The sequence below is a fragment of the Octopus sinensis genome, linkage group LG15, assembly GCF_006345805.1.
Source record: "Octopus sinensis linkage group LG15, ASM634580v1, whole genome shotgun sequence".
Classification (NCBI taxonomy): domain Eukaryota; kingdom Metazoa; phylum Mollusca; class Cephalopoda; order Octopoda; family Octopodidae; genus Octopus; species Octopus sinensis.
In genome coordinates this window covers 31,914,041-31,940,190 of record NC_043011.1, presented here as the reverse complement: position 1 = coordinate 31,940,190, position 26,150 = coordinate 31,914,041, and the positions used below count along the sequence as shown (strand labels likewise).

General features: G+C 35.4%; 1 protein-coding gene and 1 long non-coding RNA gene across 2 annotated transcripts in view; one reads left to right on the top strand and one right to left on the bottom strand.

Moving 5' to 3' along the window:
* LOC115219892 (ras-related protein Rab-11B) overlaps positions 1 to 26,150 on the top strand; it is an 82,392-nt gene that overhangs the window by 9,316 nt on the left and 46,926 nt on the right. The window lies entirely within an intron of this gene.
* The window catches only part of LOC118766279, a 23,444-nt gene continuing 3,554 nt past the window's right edge, over positions 6,261 to 26,150 (bottom strand). Inside the window, exons 2-3 of the long non-coding RNA XR_005002193.1 lie at positions 14,078 to 14,082; positions 6,261 to 6,375 (exon numbers count right to left, since the gene is read on the bottom strand). This is a non-coding gene — a long non-coding RNA (uncharacterized LOC118766279). The remainder of the gene's footprint in view (positions 6,376 to 14,077; positions 14,083 to 26,150) is intronic.

Sequence of the window (26,150 nt, the reverse complement as noted above, 5' to 3'; positions counted from 1 at the left end):
GATAGCAGAACATACATTCCTCACCCTGGGAGGAGCCTCAACTCCCTCACTTGGTGGCATACATCCCATCGGTGAGGTCATATTTTCCCACCCTCCGGTGGCACACCTCCCACCGAATGGGTTTCAGGACATGCCGTCCCCGGCAGTGCCCCGTTTTTCTTTTTCTTTTTTCCTTTTATGACGGGAAGGTGGAGTTCCTCTAACATTTCCGGAGAACCCTCCCTCGCCCCCACTGTCTCAGGATCCATGGGCGGGCAACCATTGTTGTCCCCCTTCTTTCTCTTCCTCCCCTTTTTTTTGAGGAGGTTACCTCCTCTTCAACTTTTTCCTCCACTGGGGGGGAACAGGGGACACCTCTTTAATTAAATCTTCCAGGACCTTTGCCTGGTCCCGGCAACAGTTTTTCTTGATGTTACCTGATTCCAGGCAAAGGTGACACTTGGGGGGGAGGGCGTCCCTCAACTATCACTGGGTACCTGGAACCGGCCATTGCTAAAAAATCTGGTAAAACCAAATCTTTGGCTGATTGGGTTCATAGGGTCAAAATTGCTTTCGACCCCACCCAATCAGCCACAGGAAGCATTCTGACATTCAAGAGCCTGGCTCCGCTGCCACCCAGACCCCGGCGGATAATTTCCTCTATCCACTCGGGCTCAATTCTGGGTGGTAGCCCACTCACCCAAACTCTTGTTAATTTTCACTCACCGTATCTGGGGAGAAACAAAATCTTCTCCCCTTCCATCTGTTGGCACGCAAACTTTTGTGCCTCCGTAGGGGTGTCAAAGAGAACACACACAGTTCCATACTTTGCTCCCCTAAGAATAAATCGAAAAGTTGGTAGGTACTCTGCCAACCCTTCCTCAATATCAGACTGAGAGAACTCAGCGATGGTTTCAAGGACCCTAGAGTAGGTCCTTAACACCACCGTTCTCTCAGTATAATTTTTAAGCCAATCTTTGGGGGCCACAATTCGCCACTCCAAAGCGGTATTCTTTGTTGCCATTTTTTTCCAAAAATAAAAATAAAAATAAAATGTTCCAAAACAAAATGTTCAAATGAAAGTCAATAATAAAACACAAAGAAAGAACGGAAAGACAGACGTGAGAAAAACGGAATGAAGAAAGACAGTTCAACTGGCAACAAAATTCTGCTACTCAGGTAATCCACAATTCGAAGTTCTCCGTCGCAGCATAAAAATTAAGCTACTTACCACACAGCCACTCCTAGATTTGTTAATAAAAATACTGTTAAACTATGTTATCCACCCACACCTAATCTAGCCAAAAGTATTACTTCCTCTTGTATGGCTAAGTTCAGTCAAAGTTGACCTAGTAATACTTAGTTATTTCAATTGTATTTATTCTACTATTTGCTCTTTTAACCTGAATTGCTTAACTAAGAACATAGGCAATGAATACTTTGTAAAACAACTACATCTAATAAAGCATATATAGTATATGTAATATGTGTGTGTGTATGGTATAATCTCAACTGCAAATAATTTTAAAATAAGACATCATGTACATACCCACCCCTTCTGAAATAGAAAAAAAATCAATCTCACTATCTAGCCATTGAAGAAACTCAATGACAGTTATGTCTCCTATGGACTAAAATGGTGCATTGTGACTGATTTAATCTTCTGACCAGTAACACAACACCATATGACTTTTGTACAGTCAAGGCACTGGAAATATTTTTTGCCAAAATCCCTAACTTAACAATAACTAGCAGTATCGCGCGGCGTTGCTTGGTTTGTTTCGACCCTTTAGAATTGGGATTTTTGAAAAGTAAAAATTTTGCATTATGTAGCTTGTTATTCTCTTTAAGTGAACATTTTTCTGGTTGAAATACACCGTAAAATGGTGACACAGCAGTCAAAAGATCGTAAAAAATAGGGATTTTCATAGAAAAAAAGCACCTTTTTGATGTAAATAATTTTTGGTGTTTACATGGTCTGATTTGAATTTTTTCTTCTACGGAAGGAAGAGCAAGCCTTCTTCTATCATACTCTCAATTTTAGTCAACTTGTGCTGCAGGATCTCGGAGGAGATAGTGTTAGTTGAAGGCTACCAAACCTGCCATACACAGACAACTTCAGCTTTCTATATATAGAGATTTGGAAAGGATTATATTGCTCTATCATCCAACATAGTCGGTTGATAGTCTTTAACCTGATGATTAAGCATCTTTTCTAAAGACATTGGTGGATCATACATTCACCAGCTAACGTTAAATAATGTGATTCAAATGTTTTTATTCTTCTCCTTATATTACCTTTAATCCTCACTGCACTGATTAAATGTTTGCATAGTAGCTTATGATGTAACATGCTAATCATATACTCTTTACTCTGTTACTCTTTTACTTGTTTCAGTCATTTGACTATAGCCATGCTGGAGCACCGCCTTTAGTCAAGCAAATCAGCCCTGGAACTTATTCTTTGTAAGCTTAGTACTTATTCTATCGGTCATTTTTGCCGAACCGCTAAGTTATGGGGAACGTAAACACACCAGCATCGGTTGTCAAACGATGTTGGGGAGACAAACACAGATACACAAACATATACACACACACACATACATATATATATATATATATATATATATATATATATATATTATATATATATATATATATACATACATATATACAATGGGTTTCTTTCAGTTTCCGTCTACCAAATCCACTCACAAGCTTTGCTCAGCAGAATTTCATTTGTCTTCACGTTCTGCATTCAAATTCTGCCTGGGTCGACTTTGCCTTTCATCCTTTTGGGGGTTGATAAAATAAGTACCAGTTGAACACTGGGGTCAAGGTAATCGACTTAACCCCCCCCCCCGAATGCACTGGCCTTGAGCCAAAATTTGAAATGAATATTTATCTAATAACATTAAACTATTAGAAGGACTGTAAAGTAATGTTGCATTTCATGTAATGAGTTCACACACACACACACAGAGGAGAGACAGAGAGATACATAGATACATAGGTAGATAGATAGATAGATAGATAGAATGACATACATACTTGTGTGTATGTATGTATGTGTATATATATATATATATATATATATATATATATATATGGAGAGAGAGAGAGAGAGAGAGAGAGGTGGGTAATAAGAGATTAATGAGATGATCAATAAATTCAATGAAATTAGATATAGGTAGATTCAGTAAAATTATTGTTTATTGTATCATTAACAATAACTACCACAGAAGAAAGGCTTTGGTCAGCCCGAGGTTATAGTAGAAGACACTTGCCCAAGGTGCCGCGCAGTGGGACTGAACCCAGAACCATGTGGTTGTTAAGCAAGCTACTTACCACACAGCCACTCCTGCTATTCGTTCAAAATATAATTGCCATGGCTAGCAATAACATTTTCCCTCCTTGAAACCAGTTTTGTGATTCTTCAGATGAAAACATCAGGTTCTTTGGAAAGGAAATATGTTTGGAGCACCATATTGACATTGTCCCTGTTTCTGAATGTTTCCCCACTGGTAAAATGTTCAACTAACTTGAATAAGTGAAAAATTTGATGGTGCTATGTCTGGTAAGTAGGGACGGTGAGATAGGAGGTAGCACTCCCAGCTCAGTGAATTTATTCTTTCTTGGGTTATTTTCACTGAATGTAGCCATGCATTATCATATTGCTGGATGAGTCCTTTTCTGTTGACAAGAGCTGGTTGTTTTTTGAGCAAAACTTGATTGCTATTTTTGTTATTGACGATAACATTCTGTGGGTGATGCTTTTCCCTTTTCTGTGGTGATGCTCACTAAAATCTTCTCTGGGTGTAGATCTGGTTTGGGTGTCGGAACTGGATTTTCATTTGGCAAAAGCCATAGCTTCATATGTTTATTATTAGCATAGATTATCCATTTATCATCCTTTCTTACAATTTGATTAAGTAAAGGTATTTGTTCATTCCTGATTAGTAACTTGTTGCAAATTGTTAAATGTACTACTTTATTCTCATGGGACTACTCATGTGGTACCCACTTCTCTTCTCTATACACTTTCCCACTCTGCTTGAGATGATTTTGTACAGTTTTATCAAGCCAGATTTATTAAACCTCTGAGACAATTCCCAATAATTTGATGTAAATTTTCTTCAATTGTTGTTTTCATTGTGTCAATATTGAGAACAGTTGGTCCAAAAGATTCAAATCACCATTTTTGAATTTGTTAAACCGCCTTTAGCATTTCTGAACACTCACTCCATACATTTTCCATTGCACATTTTATTTTGTTGCTCTTATGAAATTTGTAAAGATTACAATACTGAATATGCAGGATACTAAAGTCTTTGTCTTCTATGATCTACTAGATGGAACATATACATACACAAATCACATTCACATTAAGGCTTGGTCATCAACTCTATGCTGATTGGTTGATTGCAAGGTGACCTTTTATTGGTTTACTCTTTTACTCTTTTACTTGTTTCGGTCATTTGGCTGTGGCCATGCTGGAGTACCACCTTTAGTCGAGCAAATCGATCCCAGGACTTATTCTTTGTAAGCCTAGTACTTATTCTATCGGTCTCTTTTGCCGAACCGCTAAGTTACAGGGATGTAAACACACCACTGTCGGTTGTCAAGCAATATTGGGGGGACAAACACATAAACACACACACACACACATGCATATATATATATATATATACATATATACGATAGGTTTCTTTCAGTTTCCATCTACCAAATCCACTCACAAGGCTTTGGTCGGCCCGAGGCTATAGTAGAAGACTCTTGCCCAAGGTACCATGCAGTGGGAATGAACCTGGAACCATGTGGTTGGTAAGCAAGCTACTTACCACGCAGCCACTCCTGCGTCAATTTGTGAACTATTTGCTTGAAACTATGATATTACTTTACAGCACCACTTAATATTTTGTAATTTCTTTATTTCTCTACTTAGATTTCTTAGATTTGGGGTTACATTTAATTTAGCAGTTGTTACTTCTTATAATTACATCTTAGATAGGCACAGGCATGGCTGTATGGTAAAAAGTTTGCTTCTAACCACATGGTTCCAGGTTCCGTTCCACTGTATGGCACCTTGAATAACTGTATTCTTTTATAGTTCTGGGCTTACCAAAGCTTTGTGAGTGGAAACTGGAAGGCCATCATGTATGTATATATATATATAGTGAGAATTTACGAAAAAAAAAATGATGAAGACGGGTGTGTAAACAACAAACAGATGTATTAGTTTAATGCTCGGGAAGTAAGAAAGTCTTTTACATTTTGAGCCTACGCTCTTCAGCAGAAAGGAGCACAGAAATAAACTAAGAGAGAAAAAAAAAATGGTTTAGTGGTTAGCGATCTATCATATATGCGTATTTTTTCACTGTGTACAAATAACACAGAAAAAAAAAATAAATAGTTACAGGGTAGCAAAAATTCACATAAGTGCCAAAGATGTCAAAGCCTACCTGTAAAGGTAGAAATTCCAGGGTATAGTGAAATGTTTTTGTATAACATAAATAAATTAAGAAATGGAGTTAAACGCAGGTGTTATTCAAATCTTTATACTTCAGACATATGTTTTGAAGAAAACATTGATATTACTCCAGAGGGAGTAAAATGATGTAAAACAATGCAATCATCTCGTCAGGGAAAAGAGAGAAACAAAACACATCAATAAGCCATATGTCGGAAGTATAAAGATTTGAATAACACCTGCATTTAAATCCATTTCTTAATTTATACATATATACATATACATATATATCTATATATATATCAACATCAAAATAAAAATCAAATGGAAATTGTAGTTGTGATACCCGTGCCAGTGGTACGTAAAAAACACCATCTGAACGTGGCTGATGCCAGCGCCGCTTTGACTGGCGTCCGTGCTGGTGGCACGTAAAAGCACCAGCCAATCATGGACGTTGCCAACCTCCTCTGGGCCCTGTGCCGGTGGCTCGTAAAAAGCACCCACTACACTCACGGAGTGGTTGGCGTTTGGAAGGGCATCCAGCTGTAGAAACACTGCCAGATCAGACTGGAGCCTGGTGCAGCCTTCTGGCTTCTCAGACCCCGGTTGAACCATCCAACCCATGCTAGCATGGAAAACGGACGTTAAACGATGATGATGATGATGATGATTTATTATTATTATTATTATATTATTATTATTATTATATTATTATTATTATTATTGTAAATTATTTTAAATGATTTGAGATACTTGTCCTGCCTTGGTTTTTGATGTCCTTTTCCTCTATTGTATAAATGCTTACATGGAAGCCTAATATGGATCCCTAACTCCAGCCTCAGCTGTCAAGTTGGAACCTAACAGATGACCAATTATGGCACTTACTCACTGTACCTATTCGCTTGGATCACCAGTGAACTAAAGCCCTCATATTATATATGTGTCATATGTATGTATGTGTGAGTGTATATATGTTTGTGTTTCCTTGTCTTGATGTTGTGTGGTACTTGCAAAATGATCGTCACTCTCATACAAGCAGTGTAATTCATTTCCAATCTTCTGTGGGAATATGTCTGGCCACGAAGAAACAGGTGAGTGTTGGCAACAGAGAAGGCATCCAGCCACAGAAAATCCGCCTCGTTAAACTCTATGGACGAGGCAGGCATGGAGAGGTCAGCATTAACATGATGATGATGATGATGATGATGACAACAATGACGATGATGATGATGATAATGACAATGATGATGATGATACTTCTTAAAATCATTTTTAAACCATGACTTTTCTTTGTATCTTATAGTTTTTGTACAACTAATACTTCTTAACCTGAATATATTTGAAATCTAAATATAGCACATCTACTTACTGTGCTAGGTGTGTGTGTGTGTGCATGCACGCATGTGTGTGCGTGCACATATGTGTGTGTATGTGTGTTTGTGTGTGTGTGTTTGTTTGTGTGTTTGTGTGTGTGTGTACTTAAATTCTGTAACCCTAGTAGGAAATCCATAGGCTTAAGCGTTTTACATGTCAACATTTTAGGCCTTAGCAGTTGTATTACTAGAATACCGTGAACTACTTTCATAGCTACAGTAACAGATAATATCAAAACATAGATGATTCATTTAGTATTGATTGATAACCTTTACATTGACAAATGTTTTAACATAACCTATTTTAACAAGGAGGAATTTGCTAACGTATACATTTAGGTCTATTCCTGAACAAATTTTTACTGTAATTAACTTCAAATTTCAGTTGTCTTAGATTTGAATATAGTTGAAGTTGTGAAGACTAATTCAACATGTCTTATTTATGATAAATTTTACATGTATAAAATTGCTATAATGCATACATATATGCATATATATATATATATATATATTTCTTTTTGTGCAAGCTGTCAAATTTAGCCCAAACATCAAGTATGTATGTATGTGTGTGTGTGTATATGTATGTGTATATATATATATATATATATACTGTTGTGTCTGGGGAGAGTCATTCTCTTTTAGTGCCTTATTATTTAACACACGCACCGGTAAAATTTCCACTTATTTCTTATTTTTATTTTCTAAAATTTTCGTTGTGTCTTGCAGCCTTTTCAATAGTCTTGACTCTCATGAAAAGGTTGCAAGACACAACGAAAATTTTAAGAAATAAGAAATAAGTGGAAATTTTACCGGTGCATGTGTTAAATAATAAGGCACTAAAAGAGAATGACTCTCCCCAGACACAACAGAATATGCTTTAACACACGAACTCATATAAAGAATCTTGCAAACCAAATCCCAAAACGAAATATATATATATATATATATATATTATATATATATATGCCGATGATATGGCCCTTATAGCAGAATCACTACCGGAACTAGAAAAGAAATTTTGGGTGTGGAAGCTAGGTTTAGAATCAAAAGGCCTTAGAGTCAATGTAGTAAAGACCAAAGTTATAGTACGAGGAAGTAGGAAGATGAACTCATCACACACACCCTCAGGTAGGTGGCCCTGCTCGATCTGTAGAAAAGGTGTAGGTAGAAACTCCATAAGATGTACCCAGTGTAAGCTATGGATGCATAAGAGGTGCAGCAACATCAAAGGAAAATTAACCGAGAAGATAGCTTTCATGTGCGGCAGATACACAGGGGCAATAGACACAACAGATACTCAGAAAATAGATTCAATCATGCTCCATGGGGAGAAACTAGAAGTAGTTGATAGTTTCCGCTACCTAGGTGACCAAGTTATATATATACATATAAAAAGCAATACTAATTCTCTGAGCAAGAAGTAAACAGTAGCAGCCCATATATATATAATATATATATATATATATATATATAATATATGTACATGCATACATATATATGTACATATGTTTTATATATACAGATGTATATGTATATATATAAATATATATATACATATTATATATATATATATGTATATATAGTTATATATAGTTTTATATAGTTGTATATAGTTATAATTGAAATATGTATATATATATATATAATATTATATATATATATGCATGTGTATATATATATATATATATGTGTTGTGTGTATGTATATATATATATATATGTGTGTGTGTGTATGTATATATATATGTGTGTTGTGTGTGTATGTTATATATATATATATATATAATATATATATATATATGTGTGTGTTGTGTGTATATGTATATATAAACATGAATATATCTACATAAATATTGAAGAATGAGTGTGCAACACCACGTTGGTGGATATAGATTCTTTATTTGTGTATTAAGGCTGCCATCGGTTTCATTTTAAGGGAATTTTCAACATTTATTCAAGCCAATCACATAAAAACAATTGATGTTTGTCTCCATTTTTGATTAAAATTAATCCAAAATTGAGACAAAACACCAAGTTTTCTTTGTGATTGGCTTGAATAATTATTGAGTATTTCCTCAACATGAAACTAATGGTAGTCTTAATACACAAGTAAAGTGTGTGTATGTGTGTGTGTGTGTGTGCCCTTGTTATCATACAAATGATGTTCTTTATTTCAAATCTTTTGTGAAAAATGTGTGTGTCTGGCCATAGGGAAATATCACCTTGCTTGGCAACAGGTGAGGGTTGGCCACAGGAACAGCATTCAGGTGTAGAAAAACCTGCCTCAACAAATTCTGTTTGGTACATGCCAGCATGGAAAAGAGGACATGTAAACAACGATGATGTTGATATGTGTGGGGGGTGGGGGATGGGCTTCTCTGCTTGAATTGGTAATTACACTGATTGAAAAACTGATGTTGTGTTTGTTGTGTCACTTTTATCCTATAATCTAGCACTTTGGTAAATGCAGGCATGGCTGTGTGGTAAGAAGTTTTCCTCACAAACTCATGGTTCTGGAGTCAATCCTACAGTGTGGTATTCTGAGCAAGTGTTTTTTAACATAGCCCTGGGTCAACCAAAACCTTATGACTGGATTTGTTAGACAGAAACTGGAAGAAGTCTCTTATATATATATGTGTGTGTGTGTGTGTCTTTGTGCTTATGTTTGTTCCCTCCCTATGGTGCTTGACAACTGGGGTTGATTTACAGTTCTATATTTAAGAGATGAGGAATTATGTACATTATTTACATCCAACGGATATTTGTTCTCATCTTGTTTGTTGTTAACACAATGTTTCGGCTGATATACCCTCCAGCCGTCTTCAAGTGCCTTGGGGAAATTTCGAACCTGGACATCAAGACACCTGAAGAAGGCTGGAGGGCATATCAGCTGAAACGTGTTAACAACAAACAAGATGAGGGCAAATATCCGTCGAATGTAAATAATGTAAATAATGGGGTTGATTTGTTTACATCCTCAAAAGTCAGCAGTTTGAGAAAGAGATTGATTAGATAAGTATCAGATTTGAAAAAATAAGTACTGGGATCAATTTGTTTCATTAGCCCTTTAGCATTTAAACAGGCCATACCCAGCCAAAATATTCCCCCTGTTTTATATCCCAACTGTCCACATCTAGCTTCTCACACCTACCCTACAATGTCGTTCTAAAAATAAACAGTTACATCATCGACATTTTGAAGCTACAAGATAAATGCATGATTAATTTAAAAGAATGTGAATGAATAAGCATTACATTTGACAGAGTTAGCTGAATGCTAAAGGGTTAAAACCTTATAAGCTTGACCATGGTCCAAAGGCCGAAACAAGTAAAAGATAAAAGATTTAAAAAAACTCCCTATTAAATGGGATTTATGATTGATGTAATTGTCCCAATTCAACTGTAGTCCAGTAACTGAAACTAATAAAAGAATAAAGTTGTGTGTGTGTGTGTGTGTATTCAGCTATATCTGTCTAGGAAATTAGAGCTAGTAAAACTGCTATCAGCTATTGTCAGCTAAAATATCTGCATTCTTATCTATTGACAAACCATGAATTATATTCACACACAGACATACAACCATATAAATGACTTTGAATGGGTGTATACAAAACAAGAACGGGTTTGGAAACTAGAACTGTATTTTCTCTCTCTCTCTCTCTCTCACTCTCTCTCACTCACTTGCTCACTCTCTCACTCACTCATTCACTCACTCTTTCTCTCTCTCTCTAAAAGTCTCACACACACACTTCCTCTCATCTCTCTTTCATTCATATTACTCTTTTACTTGTTTCAGTCATTTGACTGTGGCCATGCTGGAGCACCGCCTTTAGTCGAGCAAATCGACCCGAGGATTTATTCTTTGTAAGCCCAGTACTTATTCTATCGGTCTCTTTTGCCGAACCGCTAAGTGACGGGGACGTAAACACACCAGCATCGGTTGTCAAGCAATGCTAGAGGGACAAACACAGACACACAAACATATACACACCCACTTATATATATATATACATACATACGACAGGCTTCTTTCAGTTTCCGTCTACCAAATCCACTCACAAGGCATTGGTCGGCTCGGGGCTATAGCAGAAGACACTTGCCCAAGATACCACGCAGTGGGACTGAATCCGGAACCATGTGGTTGGTAAGCAAGCTACTTACCACACAGCCACTCCTGCGCCTATATATATATATATAATATATATCATCATCATCATCGTTTAACATCCACCTTCTATGCTGGCATGGGTGGAACGGTTTGACAAGAGCCAGCTAGGCAGCCTGCACCAGACTTCTGTAATTGTTTTGGCAGGATTTTTACAGCTGGACTCCCTTCCTAACACCAACCACTCAGCAGAGTGGACTTAGTGCTTTTTACGTGGCACAAGCACAGGTGACGTCAGTTTTGGCAAGGTTTTTACAGCTGGATGCCATTCCAAATGCCAACTGCTTTACAGTATGGACTGGGTGCTTTTAAGGAGCACCTGCAATGACAGGGTCACCAAGTACTTACAAGACAAAAAACAAATCTCTTGAGAGGGCATTGGAGAAAGTGATCTTATGTTGGATGATGAAAGGTTATAGTGGGGCAGAGAGACAGAAAAAGGTGTCTTGCTGTAGAAGAATTACAAGGTTACCTGGCTGGAGAGAGAGTGATAGATAGATTAGGAATGAAGACAGAAACAGGTGTGCTGCCACAAAGGAAATACATGCACCTATGTAATAAAAGTTTTTCCAGTTAAACATGAGTTCTCCCATTGCATGAAGCCATAGCATTACTTGGCTCTAATTTTCTCTTAGTATTTTCTTGGCAGAGACACTGGGGGTGGTTTACCATTGCCATTCCCAACTGGATGGCCATTGGCCCACAAGGAGGCCACCCACTCTTCAGCAGGTCATGTTTTTAATCTTGCTAGGTGTACAAACACTCTTCCTACTTGAGTAGCATAATACTCAAGTGGGGCACCTGGTTTAGTCACTGACCACTTGACCACGGAACAGGTAGTATTAGTTTACATAATAACAGCAGCAGGTATCATCAACCTGTGATGAGATTGCTGTTGACCTGACATTTCCACTCTTCACTCTATCCAAAAGTGGTAACATCAGAAACATTACAAAAATCAAGTCTTACTATTTCTTTGAACACAAAGCTAATAATACTTCCGACTGTGAACTTCACCTGTCTTTTTTACCTCTGCCTTAGCGAAGGCAGAGGTATTGTTTTTAGTTGTGTTTGTTTGTCTGTGGACAAGATATCTCAAGAACCACTGGATGGATTCAGATGAAACTTTCAGGGATGTTTGGCCTCATGACTGGCATGAACTGATTAGATTTTTGGGATTGATCCGATATCAGACAAGAATTCTGGATTATTTTTCTGGTTTTTTTACTCAGTTTTTGAGAGCAGTCAGGTTCATTTTTTTTAGTATTCTCGTTCATGAGAGCAGTCGAGTTTATTCTTTCATTCTTGGAGTTCTTCAAACATTGGGTGTGTGGTTAAGACCAAATATACACAACACACACATCTATACTCACACACAAATACATACACATATACACACGCATACACATACATACACACATACATACACACATACATACACACATACACATCTATACACACACATATACACGCATACACACACACATATGCACGTGTGCACACACACATATACACTCATATGCACGCATGCACACAAATACACACGGACATATACATATATACACTCACATATACACACACATACACATGCACGCACACATACAAGCATGCACATATACACACACATACACATGCACACACATTCATGCATGCACATATACACACACATACACACATATACATGCATACACACACATGTATGTGTGCACATGCACACACATATACACACATATGCACACACATACACATATGCATATATACACTCACACATACATACACATATGCACACAATGCATATATTTACACACATACACACACACATATACACATAAGCACGCACACACACATATACATACTCACACACACACAGTTTGTACTTGCTATGCTAGTGCTTGCTAAGTTGTGGCACTTACTGAAATGTCACTTGTTGAGTTTTGCTTGCAGTGTTAGGGTGTCATCGGTAATGTGAAATTAAATGATGGAATAAGTCTATTATCCAAGTCAGCCATGGCAGGATTCAAACTCAGAATGACAAAAATCCAGAACAAATTCAAAAATATATCTTGCCCAACATTTTTACATTTGCACCTATCCTCCACTCTAAATTGGTACCTTTTCATCGACCCAAAAAAGGATGGCAGGCAAAGGTGACCTTGGCAAGATTTGAACTCGGGGTGTAGAGAATCAGAAATGCTGTGAGATATTCAATCCAACATTGTAATGACTGCCAATTCATTACCTTCCAGCCTGAGATTGAATTAATTGATTTTGTAATTAATCTAAACAATCTTGTACCAAATGACCCTGTCTTTCTTGGCCTTAATTTATGAATGATTAATTAACTTACTATGAGTACTAACGAACTTGTAGTTCTTGTAGTAAGTCCAGTGTGTTTACATTTTCTCCTTCCCATTTCTTTCTTGTGTTGGTAGGCATGGCTGTGTGGTTTTTTTAGGTACAGTTTTGTTGTCTGGCACCTTGAGCAAATATCTTCAGCTATAGCCTCAAGCCAACCAAGACCTTGTGAGTGAATTTGCCAGATGGAAACTGAAAGAAGCTAACTGTATGTATATTATACACATGTGTGTGTGTTGGTGCATGTATTATTGAATGTTTCCAGAAAGAAATGAGGGAAAAAAACCACAATTAAAGTCAGAGTACTAAATGAACAGAAACTCTTACAGATCTAACCAAACATTATTTGGTATATACATTTGAGAATTGAAAAATAAATCTATTCAATTTCTACTTTGGCAAGAGAATCTTTAAAAATAGCAAAATTGTATTCAGCGAACTTGAAACCATGCAAACTCTGCACCAAAGAAAACTTAGAAATATTCTTTGCTAATGTTCTTCATTAGAATAAACATTCGGATCACTTTGTATCATGCATGCACACATGAACTGCCCCTACTGCTAATTAATGTTTAGTTTATTCTTTATTATAAACAAATCTTGATATATCATCAACCTTAATTATTTCTGGGTCTTTATCGTTTATTTTTTCCTTATTCTTCTCTACCGCTTTGAACTCTGCTTTCTTATAACCCAAAATGTGGGTATAACGGACTACTTTTTATTATACACTGAACTTCATCTCCATTCCTAACTTTATTACACAAAATATCGACCTATCATCTACCTTATACTATCCTAATTATTTTTGTTCTCTTTGATCAATTATTTACATATTTTGCATTTATCTCTTTTATATCTTATTCCTCCCATTTTTCTCTTTCATACTCTTATCTCTGCATTACTATAAAAATACCTACATACATATGCATATATGTATGTATGTAATATATATATTTACGTGTACGTGTGCATGCATGTGTGCTCATGTAAGTATGTATTTATGTATTTATATATTTATACATATATATATATGCGGGTGTGTGTGTGTGTGTATTACCAAATAATTAATGATCTCCTAATTATTCTCTGGCTCTACCTTAGCTACTAATATTCTCTCATTATCAGGTATTGGCAAATACCTTTGCTTTTTCCTCAAGGTCCATTATTCTTCCTGTCTTTTCATGCCTTTGCTATTGTTGATGCTGTTTATTGATGTTCTTTTACACTTTAATTGTCTAATTGTTAATATCTATTGATTTGATGAGCATTATTCTTGATTTACTCGTTAAATTGTTTCTCAATTTAATTTTTATAATAGGAAATTATTGTTGCAATTTTCCCCATTTTGATTGTCTAATTATTAATATTTATTTACTTATTGTCAATCCTCATTTATTTTTACATTGTGTCTCTGATTTTTTGCACAATTAGGATTTTATTTCTTTTTATCAATTTCAAATTGAATTCAAACTCATTTAAAGTTCCAACAATTCTTGGAATTCTTCCTCATTTAAAGTTCCCACAATTTTCACTAAGTATTGGTTTGAAATTTTGGCACAAGGCCAGCAAGTTAAGGATAGGGCGCAAGTTGTTTACATCGACCCCAGTGTTGAAGTAGTTCTTATTTTATCAACCCTGAAAGGATGAATGTCAAAATCGACCTCGGTGGCATTTGAACTCAGAACATAAAGACAGATGAAATGGTGTTAAGCCCTTTGTCCCTCATGCTAACATCTCTGCCAGCTTGCTGCCTTATTTTCACTAAATTTTGACTAGATTTTGACACAAGGTCCGCAATATCGGGGTAGAGGTCTAAATCAATTACATTGACTCCAGTTTTCACTGGTACCTGTTCTATCAATCCTGAAAGAACAAAAGGTAAAGTTGACCTCAGAACATAAAGGCAGATGAAATTCTGCTAAGCCTTTTGCCATGCATGCTAATGTTTCTGCTAGCTTGCTACCTTATTTCCACTAAATATCAAAGGCCAAATTTGCAATCTTCACTTTGGTTTTCATGCCTATTCTCACCTATGGTCATGAATGTTGGGTAATGACCAAAAGGGTAAAATTGCAAATGCAAGCAACTGAAATAGGGTTCCTGTGCAGGATCTCTTGAGTACTGTTGCTCAACAGAGTGCATAGCTTGGGATCAATGAATCTCTCCTGGTTAAGCTGTTTCTTCTTCACATTTGAAGGTAACAGCCCTGGTATTACGGATATTTGATTAAAATGTCACAGAAAAGAATTACAAGGCAGATTCTTCAAGCCAAGCCAACTGGCAGGAGACCTGGAAGTAGCCCAAGGGCAAGAAGGTTGGATAGCATCCATAGTCTCAGTTAGTTGTGCATGGGAATTCAGCTGGAAAGTCTAACAGTTGCTTCTATTAGCACCCTATGGAAGAGGTGCCTTAGGATTCTACCTCTACAGCCCTCCTAGGAATTGTCGTGTTGCAAGACAGTGTGTGAGAGAGAAGATGGAGGGATGGATGAAAATTACTATTGCTATTTCTACCATTTTAATTGTATCAATATTAATATATTTATTGCCATTCCTGATTTATTTTTCATTGTTTTTTTCTGATTTTCTGTTCAATTAGAATTTTTCTCATGATCTATCAACTTAAAAACCCGTGGAATTATTCATTCACCATTTAAAGTTTCAACAATTTTCTCTAAATATCGAAAGCTTTTATAAATATCCACTTTAAATACCATATATATATGTGTGTGTGAGAGAGAGAGAAAGAGAGAGAGAGAGAGAGAGAGAGAGAGGAAAAGAGAGAGAAAAGGTTGAGTTCTATTTCATCCTTTACTTTGGCGGGTTCCAAAGGTCAATTTCTAATAAAGATTCTTCATATTTCATTGGTAGCTTACTGTTGTAAGAATTTTGCAAATATGAAAATGCTACAAGTATAAGGTGTGCTACGAGAATTTATAGAACAAGTATCCTATAGAAACTCAACAAACCGTTAAAGATGGAGAAGGGAAAATGTTAAAAATTTGAAAAGAATTTAATTCATGCATACGATTGTTTCAAACAGCAATATTAATATGTAAATAACATGGTAGAAAAATTAGAAATTAATTTAATTAAAATTAAATTAATTACATATTACTGTTCTCCTCAGTGCAAAAACAGAATACAACAAAAAAATAATATTATTATTGTTACAGAAGGCTTGATGGAGTGAGAATCACATAACTTATTCGGATATACATATTATCCTTATGAAAGATTAAAGCATGCTAAGATAGTATTGTTGAGTCTAGTTGTGTATGAACTAAAACTGATGCAGCTGATGGTTATTTGAAAACATAAGTGAAAGATATTTAAGAAACATTCCCTCTATATAAAAATAAGTAATTAAGTGATATACACTCCATATAAAGCATTTATCATGAGAAGTAAAATATAATATATATAAGCATCCAATGGGACAGCATAGCTATATTTAAATTAATATTTGATTTGACAGTTATAAATGATATATATGAAATATTAAATATGGTATGTATTTAAAGAAATTATTTTAAAAAAGAGAATTTCTTGTGCAAGAATAAGAAATAGAAACTAGTTAATATAGTTTTATTTAAGCTACTTTAATTCCAAATGGAAAAAATATATGGAGTATATATATATATATATATATATTTCTTTACTACCCACAAGGGGCTAAACACAGAGGGGACAAACAAGGACAGAAAAAGGGATTAAGTCGATTACATCGATCCCAGTGCGTAACTGGTACTTAATTTATCGACCCCGAAAGGATGAAAGGCAAAGTCGACCTCGGCGGAATTTGAACTCGGAACGCAGCGACAGACGAAATATGGCTACGAATTTCGACCGGCGTGCTAACGTTTCTGCCAGCTCGCCGCCTTTATATATATATATATACACACAGACAGATATAATATATGTGTGTGTGTGTGTGTGTGTGTAAATTAGATAGAGAGATTCATTTGACAATCTAATAATTTATTTATATTATAATATAACATAATATAGTATGAACAAGATATAACATAAGATAACAAAAAATTATTAAAAAACCCAAAAGAGCCAACAATTTGTTTCGACTTATATACATTATTTGGTTTATAAACAATTCATATCCATATATATAAGTCTCTTCAGAGCTTTGGTTTAAAAGACAGATGAAATTGTGTGAAAGGACGGCTGGATTGTAAAAAAATTCATGGATATGAATTGTTTATAAATCAAGTAATGTATATGTCAAAACAAAATGCTGGCTCTTTTGGTTTTATTATAATTTTTTAATGTTATATTATAATCATGGTATATTATGTTATATCATAATATAGATAAATCTCTTTATTTAATTTATTGCTTGTAATTTGCGTTATACCTCTATTTATGTAGTATTCAACTCACGTACCAGTAAATTGGATGTTTTACACACCCCTTGAAGGAATTCCTTTCCTTAGTTTGTTACTTTTTTATATATATTTATGCATGTATATGTATATGTATGTATGTATGTATGTATGTATATGTATGTGTATATACATATGTATATATGTATGTGTATATATATATATATATGTATATACATATGTATATATGTATGTGTATACCTATATATATGTATATGTATATATATATATGTATGTATATGTATGTATATGTATGTATATATATATATATATATATATATATGTATGTATGTATGTATGTATGTATGTATGTATGTATGTATGTATGTATGTATGTATGTATATGGCAAATGAAAGACGGAAGATGGAATATACAAGAATTTATTATTAATCATGACAATTATATATATATATCTTTATATCTATGTGTGTGTGTGCCTTTGTGTTTGTTTGTCCACCACAACTGCTTGACAACTGATGTTGATTTGTTTTCATTGCTGTAACTTAGCAGCTCAGCAAAAGTAACAAATAGAATAAGTACCATGTTTGAAAGATTTAAGTACTGCAGTTGTGTCATTTGATGAAAACCCTTCCAAGATAACGTCTCAGCAAATCCGCAATCCAATGACAGAACCAAGTGAGAGATAAAAATTAAATAAATAAATATTATGCATGAATGATTATAAAAAATTTCTGATTTAATCATTTAATGGTTTAGTTGTTTATTTGTTCTTATGATAATTAGCCATGATTTTAATTGTATAATGATAATACATCCGTTCATTTGTTAATTAACTTGAATATAAAAGCTTCTTCCTGATTTAACAGTTGAATGTTAATTATCCAGTGAGCTGATAGATTGATTAATTACCATGCCAGTTATTTATGTCTTTGGGTTCAATGCTGACCAAGGTCAGCTTTATCTTTTGTCATTTCTGGGTTGATAATATAAATATTAGTTGAATACTAGGGTTCGTGTAATCAACTTCCCCTCCCTTCAAAAATGCTAATTTTGTGTTAAACTTAAAAACAATTATCCAATGGATAATAGGAAAAACAAAGGAAGAAGTACGAAAAGGACATGAGAAGAATTACACAATAAAGGATTGCACAATCAATTCCATGTAGCCACAACAGAAGTTGCTGGGGAAAATGGATGGGATCGGCTGAAAAAGAACACTTAAAAGAGGAAACTGAGAGCACTATACTGGCAGCGCAAGACCAAGCTTTGGCCGTGACCTGGTAGGTCAACCTTAGGAATAAGCAAGTGTCTCCACTGTGCCACATCTGTAATAGAGTGGATGAAACCATTGCTCATAACACAAATGCCCTAGACTTGCCCCAAACCACTACAAGTTGTGGCAACATGATCAGGTAACGAAAGTGCTACATTGGAAACTGTGTGAAAAGTGGGAGCTAGAGAAAGGCAAGGCGTGGTATGAGCACAAACTGCAGAGAGTGGTGGAGTCAGGGACTAGCAAAATCCTCTGGGATTTCCCAATCTAAACAGATCAGGTGTTAGAGCATAACAGACCGGACCTGGTGGTGTTGGACAAGGTGCACCACATGTGCTATATAGTTGATGTTGCATGCCCCTTTGAGTCACAAATAATCAAGAAGAAAGGTGAAAAAATAGATAAATACAACCCTCTTAAGTACAAAATAACTCGGCTATGGAAAATGAAGAAGGTGAAAATAGTGCCAATTATTGTTGGGTCCTTGGGGACAGTATCAGACGGCATCAAGAGGAATATAAAGGAAATTGGAACAGAGTGCCCAGTAGATTTTCCTCCTTGGCATGGCCAGAATAATCAAAAAAGTATTAGATAGCTGAAAGGAACAGATAACATGAAACCATAGACTGCAGGTAGCAAGCCTGTTATGCATGCAAGATTCCAAGAGTTCCGACAAAACTTGTGATAAAAAGAAAGAAAAGTAATGATGATGATGATGATGATGATGATGATGATGATGACGATGACGACGATGATGATGAGGAGGAGGAGGAAGAGGAGGCTGCACCTGCAAGGTCATGCGCTGTTTATCTTGATATGAGATCACCATATCATACACATTTGGTTGTGATGCATGTGTCTGGTGTACCCTTATCAGACGGAAGCCATGAAGGGTATACTGGGCTTCGTATAGTTGTACCCCAGTGTTAGTTTGATGGCATGCTCTTTCACTCAATAATGATAACAATAATAATAATCCTTTCTACTAAAGGCACAATGCCTGAAATCTTGAAGGAGGAGACTAGTCAATTACATCAACACCAGTGTTTCACTGGTACTTAATTTATCGACTCCAAAAGGATGAAAGGCAAAGTCAACCTTAGCAGAATTTGAACTCAGATCATGCAGATGGACAAAAAGCCACTAAGCATTTAGCCCAGAATGCTAACGATTCTGCCAGCTCATTGCCTTTACCAATAATAATAATAATAATCCTTTCTACTAAAAGGCACAAGGCCTGAAATTTTGAGGGAAGAGACTAGTCGATTACATTGACTCCAGTGTTTCACTGGTACTTAATTTATTGACTCCGAAAGGATGAAAGGCAAAATTGACCTTGGCGGACTTTGAACTCAGAACATAAGGACAAATGAAATGCCTCTGAGTGACTGTGTAGTTAGTAGCTTGCTTACCAACCACATGGTTCCGGGTTCAGTCCTACTGCATGGCATGTTGGGCATGTGTCTTCTACCATAGCCTCAGGACGACAAAAGCCTTGTGAGTGGATTTGGCAGATGGAAACTGAAAGAAGCCTGTTGTATATATATATATGTACGTATATGTTTGTGTGTCTGTGTTTGTCCCCCCAACATCACTTGACAACCGATGCTGGTGTGTTTACGTCCCCGTAACTTAACAGTTCGGCAAGAGAGCCCGATAGAATAAGTCCTAGGCTTACAAAGAATAAGTCCTGGGGTCGATTTGCTTGACTAAAGGCAGTGCTCCAGCATGGCCGCAGTCAAATGACTGAAAGAAATAAAAGAATATAAGAAAGCATTTCACCTAGCATGCTAACAATTGTGCTCTCTTGCCACCTTGACCAATAATAATAATAGTAACTCACTTAAGGACTATTGGCTACTTCCACTTATTTATTTAATCATTCATTTATTTATTGATTGATTTATTTACTTATGCACCAGTTTTATCTCCTAATACTATTATAAAACATTTTGTGAACTGACAATACCTTATCAGCTCATTCTCTTTATTCTGTGTCATGCAGTATACATGTAGTTATTTTTTCCTCTCTTCTCAGATGCCAATAACATTTCATCATTCACACTTCCTCATATATATTTTTTTTCGCTCCCCTCCTATAACTAACCACTAATCTTCTCCTGTTCACCTCATCCTATCTCTAACACCACTCCTGCTCCGTCCAACCACCACACACCAAAACTCCAACACATTTTGACAAAGGACTAGCCTTCTATGAATCATATTTACATGTGTGTTTATGTATATTCTTTTATTCTTTTATTTGTTTCTGTCATTTGACTGTGACCATGCTGGAGCACTGCCTTTAGTTGACCAAATCAACTAGTGCTTATTCTATCGGTCTCTTTTTGCTGAACTACGAAGTTACGGGGACATAAACATCAATTGTCAAGTGATGGTGGGGGGACAAACACAGACACACAAACAAATACATATATATATGTATATATACAACAGGCTTCTTTCAGTTTCTGTCTACCAAATCCACTCACAAGGATTTGGTTGGCTTGAGGTTATAGTAGAATACACTTGCCCAAGGTGTCACGCAATGAGACTGAACCTGAAACCATGTGGTTGGTAAGCAAGCTACTTACCACACAACCATTCCTGTGCCTATATGTATAATACAATTATAAATAAGGGCAAAAGAAAAAATTTTCTTTGCTAATATACTGAAAAATGGATGCTCAATCGTCTAAGCACATAAGATATTTTCACTGATGTGGTTAGATGATTTAGCATCTATTTTTCAGCATATCGGAAAAGAAAATCTTTTCTTTTGCGCTTATTTATAATTGTATTTATAATTTTCACCTCAAAAGGTATTTTTCATCTGCTGGCCATGGATGAAAAAATTTTGTCCTTATATTATATGTATTATATATATATATATATAATATATATATATATAATATATTATATATATATATATATATATGTATGTATGTATGTATATATGTATATATATACATATATTTATATATATATATATACACACACACACACATATATACATACATACACACACACACACATATATACATACATACACACACACACACACACACACATATATATATATATATATATATATATATATATATATATATGCATATATACATATATATGTATAGAGTGTTTGAAGTGGGGTACAGATATTGTATTTTGAGAAAAAGGAGGCAGTCAGAATTTTGGATAATCCTTTATTAGTGCTTTCATTCGTTTATCAAACTCGTCAAGACAAAATTTATTTAAAGTATATATAAGTGTATGTATATGTGTGTTGTGCATACATATATATATGGCCACAGTCATATGACAAGTGACTGAGACCTTTGGAAATATGTCGTGCTTGTGAAGAGCTGGCAAGCCAAGTGAGACTGTAGTCATGGCAGATGCCAGTGTTGCATAACTGGCCAGTTTAAAAGCACCCTTCAATATGTTGTGCTTGAGAAAGCCTGTTGAACTGAGTGAAATCATAGTTGTGGCCAATGCCAGTGTCGCCTGACTGGCACTTGTACACCATTCAAGCATGGCTGATGCCAGTGCTGCCTGACTGGCACCTGTGTTGGTGGTAGTAAAAATGCCAGTGCCACCTGACTGGCTCCTGTACCGCTGACTCATAAAAGTACCCACTACACTCTCTGAGTGGTTGCTATTAGGAGAGGCATCAACCTGTAGAAATCTTGCCAAATCAGATTGGAGCCTGGTCAGCCTGCTGGCTTGCCAGTTCTCCATGAGACCATTCATCCTATGCCAGCATGGAAGGTGGACATTAAACGACAATGACGATGGTGACGATGGTGATGATGATATATATATTATAATGAAACCACAAAAAGCCTTGTGGAATTCAACTACCCAGGGGTTCCTGGTCATATATATACATATATGTATATATATATATATATATATATATATATTATATATATATATATATATATATATATATATATATATACATAAATTATTAGAGAGTTAACCACTATGTGGATAACTATAGTGCTAAAAATAGCCCCGATATTATAGCCACAGAAAAAGATGTTTCCAACTAGAAGTAACATACATTTAACGGAAGGAAAGTGAAATATAACGAATAAATAGATTGACCCTGAACAAATTGTTTCATTACTAATGTAATATGTAATTTTACTTACATACACATCTATAAATCATCAGCAGAGGTTTGTCTTAAATACAATTAATTAGACCGACACGAGCGTTAAAAACACGAGCGGTTTAACGAATTGCATTTTTAGTTATGGCGGGGGAATTTGAGGCATAAATAAAAATGCAATTCATTAAACCGCTCGTGTTTTTAACGCTCGTGTCGGTCTAATTAATTGTATTTAAGACAAACCTCTGCTGATGATTTATAGATGTGTATGTAAGTAAAATTACATATTACATTAGTAATGAAACAATTTGTTCAGGGTCAATCTATTTATTCGTTATATTTCACTTTCCTTCCGTTAAATGTATGTTACTTCTAGTTGGAAACATCTTTTTCTGTGGCTATACTATCGGGGCTATTTTTAGCACTAGAGTTATCCACATAGTGGTTAACTCTCTAATAATTTATGTATAAATTTGTATTTTCTCTGTAGTTTTTTGTGCTAAGCCACTCGGTGTTAAATTAATGGTATTATTAAATTAATATCAATTTTTCACCCTCATTTATAAATTTATATATATATATATATATATATGTATGTCTATCTGTATCTATCTATTTATCTGTTTATGCATATATATATATATATAAATGAATGTATGTGTGTGTGTGTGTATCAGGTTGAGTAAAAAGTAAGCAACATTTTGAACCATGAAAAATTTGTACCAGATTTATGAAGAGTTTCGAACTTTTTTAAACGTTATTTTGCAATTATCTGATAATATAGACTTAGACTTGTCCACATGCATCAACAAATTAACATTGATATTTTTATCATCATTGTTACAATCACCTGAAATAGAACTGTCAAAGCATGATATTCGAGCAATTTTGATATTCAACTTAAAAAAAAAGGACGTAAAGCAGCTGAAACTGCTCGCGATATCAATGAAACGTTTGGTGAGGAAATGACCAGTGAGTGGTCAGCTTGAAAATAGTTTAAACAATTTCACAGTGGAGACCTGAGCCATGAAGATTGTGAGCAAAGTGGATATCCATCTGACATTGAGAAAGATCCATGTAAAACCACTTAAGAATTAGCAAAAGAACTTCAAGTCAGCCAGAAAACTGCCTGTGACCATTTGCATGCAATCGGGAAATCAAAACAGCTTGACGAATGGGTACCACACAATTTGAATGAATATCAGAAAATGCACAGATATGAAATTTGCTCCTCACTTCTCTGTAACCAGACTGATCCATTTCCTGACCGTATTGTGACTTGTGATGGACATATATATATATATCAATTTGTGTTGCAACTATTAATAGTGCTTTAATACATGTATTGTGACCTTTAAATAATAATATTTATCTCTTACCAAAGAGAATTTTCTATCATGGATCAGTACATTATATGTGTGTGTGTGTATAATATTTATTAAGATGAAACCAGAAAAAGCCTTTCGGAATTCTGATACCCAGAAAATATTAGTTATCTCAGCATTTGTCAAGCTGTTAATGGCCCTCACAAGCAGTTCATCTCACATCTACTTCTTTCTCGAACACCAAATCAGTGTGAGGGACCCTGTCAAAGGCCTTCTCCAGACTGACAAATGCTAAGTATAGGTGTTTGCTCCTAGTTAAACACATTTTTCTGTTGGCACTTCTTCCTAGTATAAAATGTTGGCACCTCTTCGTAGTATAAAACTGAACTGCACCTCATCCAGCTTAATCCTTTTTGTAATCTATTTTGCAATAATTCTTTTGAATATTTTCATAACCCATTGTGTGTGTGTATATATGTGTGTGACCGCGTGTGTACCGTTGGTGATTTTTTTTCCTCTGTCTTCCCTTCTCTGGATCTTTCCTTCTCCTATGTTTCCGACGGAGAGCTCCGCTCGAAACGTTAAACCCTCCTTCTTCCCTTCCTTCCTGAGCATCTAATAATACTATATTTGTTCCACGTCCTCGCATTGTGTTTTCTCTTTGTGTTTTCATGTTTGGATTAACTATATATATATATATATATATATATATATATATATATATATATACATATATAATATGTATTTGTGTGTGTATGTGTATATTTGATTGTATGTAAGTATATTTGTACAGTGCATATTTGTGTATGTGTATGAGTGTAAATGTGTGTGTGTGTGTATATATATATATATATATGTGTGTGTAAATGAATATGTTTTTGTACATATGTGTATATACTTTCTCCTCAACCTGCAAGTATGTGTTGTGTGTGTGCAAACAAATTTTATGTGTCTGTGTAAATGCATGTGCATATGTGTGTGTATACATGTTTTTATCTGTGTGTAGGTATGTACATATGCATGTGTACATGTTTATGTGTGTACATGTGTGTGTATGTGCGTGTACATGTGTGTGTGTTAGCATGCTGAGTATGGATATGTCTATGATGTTATGTTATTATATCTATGATATATATTATACACATGTATATATATACACTCACACACATACACATGTGGCTGCTCATATACACACACACACTGCTTTAGGTGTCCCTGATGACCTGACTTTTATCATTATTTCTGATTTGTAGCCTGAGAAAAAAAACCCGAAAATCAACTTTACACTGGCCACTATTTCTGCTCTAACAACTTCAAACCATAAAAAAAACATCATCAATTTTATTTCACCACTATCTTCACAGCACTTTGTAGCTAACATTACCATCACCATCATCATCATCATCATCATCATCATCATCTCCTTCATTATCATCATCATCATCATCATCATCATCATCATCACCATCATCATCATCATCATCATCATCATCATCTCCTTCATTATCATCATCATCATCACCATCATCATTGTCCACCATCTTTACCATCAACGTCTCCATCAACACCATCCTCCATGCCAACTTCCGCCCACTTTTCCAGCAACACCACCTTTGCCATTGTCAACGCCATCATTATCATCATCATCATCGTCATCATCACCATTGTTTATCATCATCACCATCATCATCACACCAATCTGCACCCTCTTTGCCATAAACACCACTGCCA